General features: G+C 53.5%; 1 protein-coding gene across 2 annotated transcripts in view; it reads left to right on the top strand.

The window, feature by feature from the left end:
* The first annotated feature begins 2,049 nt into the window (after positions 1 to 2,049).
* Positions 2,050 to 6,000, top strand: part of VSNL1 (visinin like 1) — an 87,380-nt gene continuing 83,429 nt past the window's right edge. Inside the window, exon 1 of one of the 2 annotated variants that reach the window (XM_066547181.1) lies at positions 2,050 to 2,182. The gene's annotated coding sequence lies outside the window, so the exon portion shown is untranslated. Of the gene's footprint in view, positions 2,183 to 2,927; positions 3,052 to 6,000 lie in introns of those variants that run through there. The other variant, XM_066547182.1, reaches the window with a different exon arrangement.

The raw sequence follows: 6,000 nt of genomic DNA, 5'->3' as shown, positions 1-6,000 counted from the left end.
CACCAAGTACATCCCTGAGTCTAGAGTCACCCCACAGCTCTGCACTTCCATAGCTAAGCTGCTGCCACTAGAAAAGTTACAAAGATGAGATGAAGTCATGCAATAACTGCAATATGGACAAAATCAAAATAGGTCACACAGAGTGAATGTTGCACTGTGGTGGTAAAAGACAAGCTTATAAAGAACTGAGCAAGAGACAGAAAATATGAGGGAGCAACATGGTTAAAACTTAGAAGCAGATGTTATGGCATTCTAACTTTCATTATGCTAGAGATGATTATTAATGATCTGCCAGGCCAAGAAAGCAATGAGGTAGCACAATATGAAGATGACAGAAAATAATTTGAATTAATCTGAACAAATAAAACATGAATTTCAGAGATACCCCGTGAAGTGTATCAAATCCTGTTTCTTTCTGCTAAGCCTGGAATAGAACTAAATTTTTAGCATTTTCAGGTGGTATTTTTACACATCCAGAAAATCAAAACATGAACTGAAGAGAGGGGTGCACTGGGTAATTAAAAATAAAAGCATAAAATCATAAAATTCCTGCCCCCTGCCCTACACACATACACACAAAAAAAAAGTCTGGGAGAAAAATTGGTGATTTTCACCAATCACAAAAAGATAACCTATGAATTCAACTGTCTACATTAGCATACTGAAAATACTATCACTTCCTGTACATTTGTACACATCAGCTTGTGTTATAATTTAATTCTTCGGGCATTTCAACAGTAAATGAAACATTATTTCCATCTATCACTTACTACACAATCTTCATGCTTTTGTCTATCTGAAATAATGAGCAGATAGTTAAAAACAGGCAAGGTGTAATTCACTTTTTTATATATGTCATTATTTTGCCTCCCTTTCACCTCCTTGCTGTATCCATCTGCTCTCTGCAGTGTTGTGCTTAGGACATGCTAAATATGCTTAATTTATGTAAACAGTCAGTGACAGAGCTCGTCATGCATGAAAGTAAACACTGATGTATGTCTCTGCCTTAGAGAGGACCTACAGTTAGTTACACGCTGTGCAGTGTCTTGGGAAGGAGCCCTGATGGTTTACTCCTACCACCAAAGCAACTGCTACAGTGACAGCGACAAAAGCGACAAAACCGAGGGCAGGGCAACCTCAGCTGGGCTTTATATCGAAGGGCAAGACCACCTAAATTTCACATTTCAGGGGTTGAATGATGTTCTGAAGCTAAGCTATATAACATCAACTTCCATGATAGTGTAAGAAGCTTGTGGACAAGAGGTGTAAGCGTGGCTTGCCATGGAAGATGACGCCTACACACACACACGTGTGACAGCGACAGGCGGCTCGGGGCGCGGGGCAGCGCTGCCCTCACCCTTGCACACGATGGGAACCAGATGGGGATCGGCCTCTTCTCCCTGGCAACTGCCTGTGTGAGGACATAGTGTTGAGCTGTGCTAGGGGATGCTTAGGTTGGACATTAGGAAGAAAATCTTCACAGAAAGGGTGGTTAGATAACAGAATGGACTGCCGAGGGAGGCGGTGGAGTCACCATCCCTGGAGGTGTTAAAAGACCGGACGTGCCACTCGGTGCCACGGGCCGGTTGACAAGGTGATGTTTGGGCACAGGTTGGACTCGATGATCTCAGAGGTCTTTTCCGACCTAATTGATTCTGCGATTCTGCCATAACCGCGCTGCCGGCGCTGTCCCCGCACGCCGGGCGCAGCGCTGTTCCACGCGTGGAGCGAAGGAGCCGCTGAGCGAGGCGCAGCCCGCCGGGCAAGGCACGGACGACACCGGGCACAGGGAGCCTGCGCTCGGCCGTGAGTGACTCCGAGGCCACGGGGCCGAGCGGGCCGCGGTGCCGGCGCCGACCCCGCCGGTCCGTGCCCCTCAGCCTGCGCCCCACGCGGCTCCGGGCCCCGCTCCCGCCCGCCCCGGGGCTTCCCCCGCTCCCGCCCGCGCCGCCCGGCCCCGCGCGCATGCTCGGAGCGCGGGGCGGCGCGCGGGGCGGCGGTCCTGCAGTGCGGGGCGGCGGCGGGCGGCGCGCGGGGCGGAGCGGGGGCGCGCACAGGAGCTGCGGCGCGAGCGGCGGCGGGCGCGCACCGAGGCGGCGCCGCGTGTCCCTACGGCCCCAGCAGCGCGCGGGACCCCGGGCCCTGCGCCCTCCTCCGCACCGCGGACAGACCCCCGCCCGCAGTAAGTGCGGGGAGGGCCCGCAGGGGGAAAGGGGGGGATCCGGGCTCCGCACCCGCGAGGTGCGGGCGAGAACCGGCTGCCGGGCTGCCCCGCTCGGGGCTTTTCCTCCCGGGAAGGCGGCGGGATGGAGGCGCGGCGGGGCTGAGGCGGGGGCTGCGCGGCCTCGGCGCTGCTCGGCGGTCGGAGAACATCCTCACCGGGAAAGTTGGTGTGCGCGATCGGTGTGCGGGAGTTGTTCCGCTGGCGAGATGGAGGGAAATCGTACCCGCGGCGATTTGCCGTTAACTGTGGAGAGATGGGACCGAATCCCCCACCGATCCGGATATGAGCACCGACAGCATCCAAAGGAACAGCTGAGCTGTCGCGTAACAATTTGCGCTTTGAAACGCTTTGGTGGAAGAGGGAGTCTGGCGCTCGTGTTCGTTTGAAAAGGGATAGCGAAAAGGGCGTGATTTTTTTTTTTTTCCAGTAGGGAAAGGAAAAAAAAAAAAAAGGGAAAAAAAAGACCCTGCGAAACCAAGCGCCAGAGCAGCTTTCACAAGGTCATCACACCACGAGGGAGGCAAAAGTGCTCCCGATCCATGCGATCGCTGTATCGCTTTTCACAGTGCCTGTAAGGGATGTTTTTATTTTATCGTTTAATTTATTTAACAGGCGAAGTGTTTGCAGGTGGTAGCGGGGTAGGTGCGGGGCGGAGGTGCCGCGCTCCTGCTATTTACTAGGGCATCAATCGGAGTGAAGATGGAGGTGGGAGGAGATAACAAAAGCTGGTGTGCGATCCTGGGCATCTCCCACACGAAGGCGTGAGAAGGAGGAGGGAAAGGAGACGGCAGGAGAGAGAATTTCATTTCCAAAGATCAAAACAAAAGGTGGAGCAGGTTGAGGCAGATCGTGAGCAGCCGGGGCGGAAAGCGAGGGAGGCGATTTCCGCGCTGACCCGAGCGGAGCGGAGCGCAGGGGCTCTGCGGGGGCCGGGATGTGCGCGGCTGCGGAGGGAGGGAGGGAGGGAGCGCGGGCGGGGGCTGCCCGACCGGCGCAACTTTGCGCGCCAGCATCGCTTGGAAATAAGCTGCTCGCACCCGGAGAGACGCGCTGCTTGTGTGGGGCGAGGGGAGGAACGCCTGCCGGTGCCCCGAGGGCTTCTTCGCCCTCCTCCTCCATCCCCCGGCGGGAAGGAGCGGGTCCTGGCCGCGGGGTGCGGGGGGAGCGCGGTGCTCAGCGCTGCGCGGGGGACGCTTCCCCGGCGCCCGTGGTGCCGCGCCGGGACAGGGGGCTCGGCGCCGTGCGGGGCGCTGCCAGAAGGGACCCCAGCACTGCCGCCCTCCCGCACAGCTCGGTCCCCGCCGCTCGCTGCCCTCTGCAGCGCTGCCCGTGCCGCCGGCTCCCCCGGTGCGAGGCTTTTCCCGCCCGCCCGGAGGTGTCCCCACCCCCCGGAGTCCCCCGCTCTCCCCACTGCCCCCACAGGGGAACGCCTCCCTCCTCCCACCCCAGCCAGGCGATCCCCTTCCTGCATGGAGCCACTTGCAAGGTTCCCCTCACCCCAGCTTCCCATCCCGTCCCCAATGCCAAGAGCTTTTCCCCTTTCTTCTGCTGGGTGTTCCCCCGGCACCTCCCCGGCTTGCCCCATCCCGGGCTGGCTGCTCCGGCCCTCCGGCGTGCGGAGGAACCGTCGGGGATTGGGAGGGACAGGCGAAGGGGAGGGGGGGGTTGATGTTATGCAACTGCAGACCCTCCGCTTCCCCGGCCCTGGAGGAGCCTGTTCAGGGGCTTTTCGGTGGTGGGACGGGGCTCTGCGCCTTCCTCGGGCGGACGGCAGCTGGAGGCGGAGCGGGCGGAGCTCCCGCTGCCGCGCAGGTACCGAATCCCGCACGACCCGGAGCAGTGCAGCAAGGCGGGGAGGGGGTTTGCCTGCACCGCCAGGTTTTCTGGCTGACAAGCAAACGTGCAGATAACGGGGTGATGAAAACACCTGCCCTTTACATTAAAATCGAAGCGTGATTGCTTGGGCATTAAACCCATAGCCAATTATCAAAAGGCCAAATACATGAATAAATTCCGTGTTCTTGTACAGATGTTATTGTAGCAGATGGGTTTAAGCAATACAGATACTTCTCCCAACAATTCTGCTGGCAATATATTTTTAGCAATGTTTTGTTATTAGTGTGCCTTTGGATAGACATTCTCTTCCTTCACATATTGGAAAGTTCAGATCTCCGAGGTATCACTATCTCTTTATGAAGAATAAAAAGATGGACACATTTCATAACCAGAATACGACATGCAACAGATTAATCACACAGAAAAATAAGTGTATGTGGAAGCTCAGTCTCTGTAGAATACACAATCACTGTCCCTTTCAGAATGCGTACTTCCTTGTAGTTGTTTCTATCACACATTTTCAGAGTCATTAGTTTTCACTACTACCCTATTACTTGACAGAATGCCTTTCCTTTTTAAAGAACATAGTTCATTTAAGAACATCAGTTTGCTTGAAAGATCTTCTAGTACACTGTTCATACAGCACAATCCATTTCAGGTTTGTGGACTGCGATCAATTCTAATTAAAACTTTAATTATGTTTTTTTCCATTCAAACAAAGCATGAAGTAGTCTGGGCTGATGTTGCTGTCAAGGAAAAGTAAGGAAACATGTTCTTCATCTTGGTTATGTGTTATCCCTACCTTTTAATTAAGGACTGAATCCTTAATTTTGTTATTTATCCACAAACTTTTATGACACAGAGCTGCAATATTTAACCAGTTTTCTAGGTTGCCCTGTCTTCTTGACTGATACAAAGGTATACCTGCACAACACTGATTTTTCAACGTGCTCCTTGTTCTGGAACATGCAGCTATTGCCAGCAGATCAGTTGTGTCATCAAGCGGCATCTACTCCGGAGTATCACAGCGTTATGTAACTCACAACACAGAGCAAATGCCCGAGATGTCTCTGCCGCTGCCGCTCCGTTGTGCGGTTCCCTGTGTCCCTTCCCCTGCTGTAGTGTACCAGAACACTCAGAGCTGATGCCACCCCACAGCACCAGCCAAAGGGGAACTCTGCTCTGGCCGAAATGATGAGGCCAAGTCTAACTGGGATGTGATGGAGAGGGCAGGCTAGGGCAGAGCAGAGCAGGGCAATGAGGCTGGCTGTGCAGGATGGAAGCGGTGCAATGCCACTGGCTCTGGTGCTGTTTGGAAAAGGCGCCACGTGTCCCAGGCTGCGACATCCTGCTGACTGCAGTGTGTCTGGGGTCTGGGGGGATCCCAATGTTCCTTCCAGCAGGGTCCTCCTAGAGAGCTGCAGCACCATTGTGCTGCTACAGGCCTCTTGACATTTCTTTCTGTCTATACACTCAATATAGCTGCAGGATCTAAATCTAAGGATACAGGTTCCCTTAAGAAACACATGAGCGTGGTGAACTTTGTTGTGGGTGATTCCGTAATTGTTTACATTTCAAGCTGTTGTCCTGGTTCTGTTTTTCAGTTTTGGAATTGTAATGTTATGTCTGTCTGCGCAATGGATTCCTAAGCTTTTTTGTATTGTATCTGTGCCTCACGCTCCCATTTTAGGTATTCAGTTCTGTCAACCTTTGCAGATTCCCACAGATTTCCAGAATTTTATGTCACTTGGCCAAAAAATGCTGGCTCATCCTCTAATTGTGAATCAAACAGCAATGTACACTAATTGAAGATAGAGTTAGAAAATTTAAAGTATGGTAGACAGATCTGGTTTTAAAGTCTTAGGAATTGAAACACGCAGCACTTACCCTGAGCAGCTGTGCTCCTCGTCTGTGATGTTAAACATTGTCAGCACCGGTCT

The sequence above is a fragment of the Molothrus aeneus genome, chromosome 3 (assembly GCF_037042795.1).
Source record: "Molothrus aeneus isolate 106 chromosome 3, BPBGC_Maene_1.0, whole genome shotgun sequence".
NCBI lineage: Eukaryota > Metazoa > Chordata > Aves > Passeriformes > Icteridae > Molothrus > Molothrus aeneus.
This window is presented reverse-complemented; position numbering and strand designations above follow the sequence as displayed.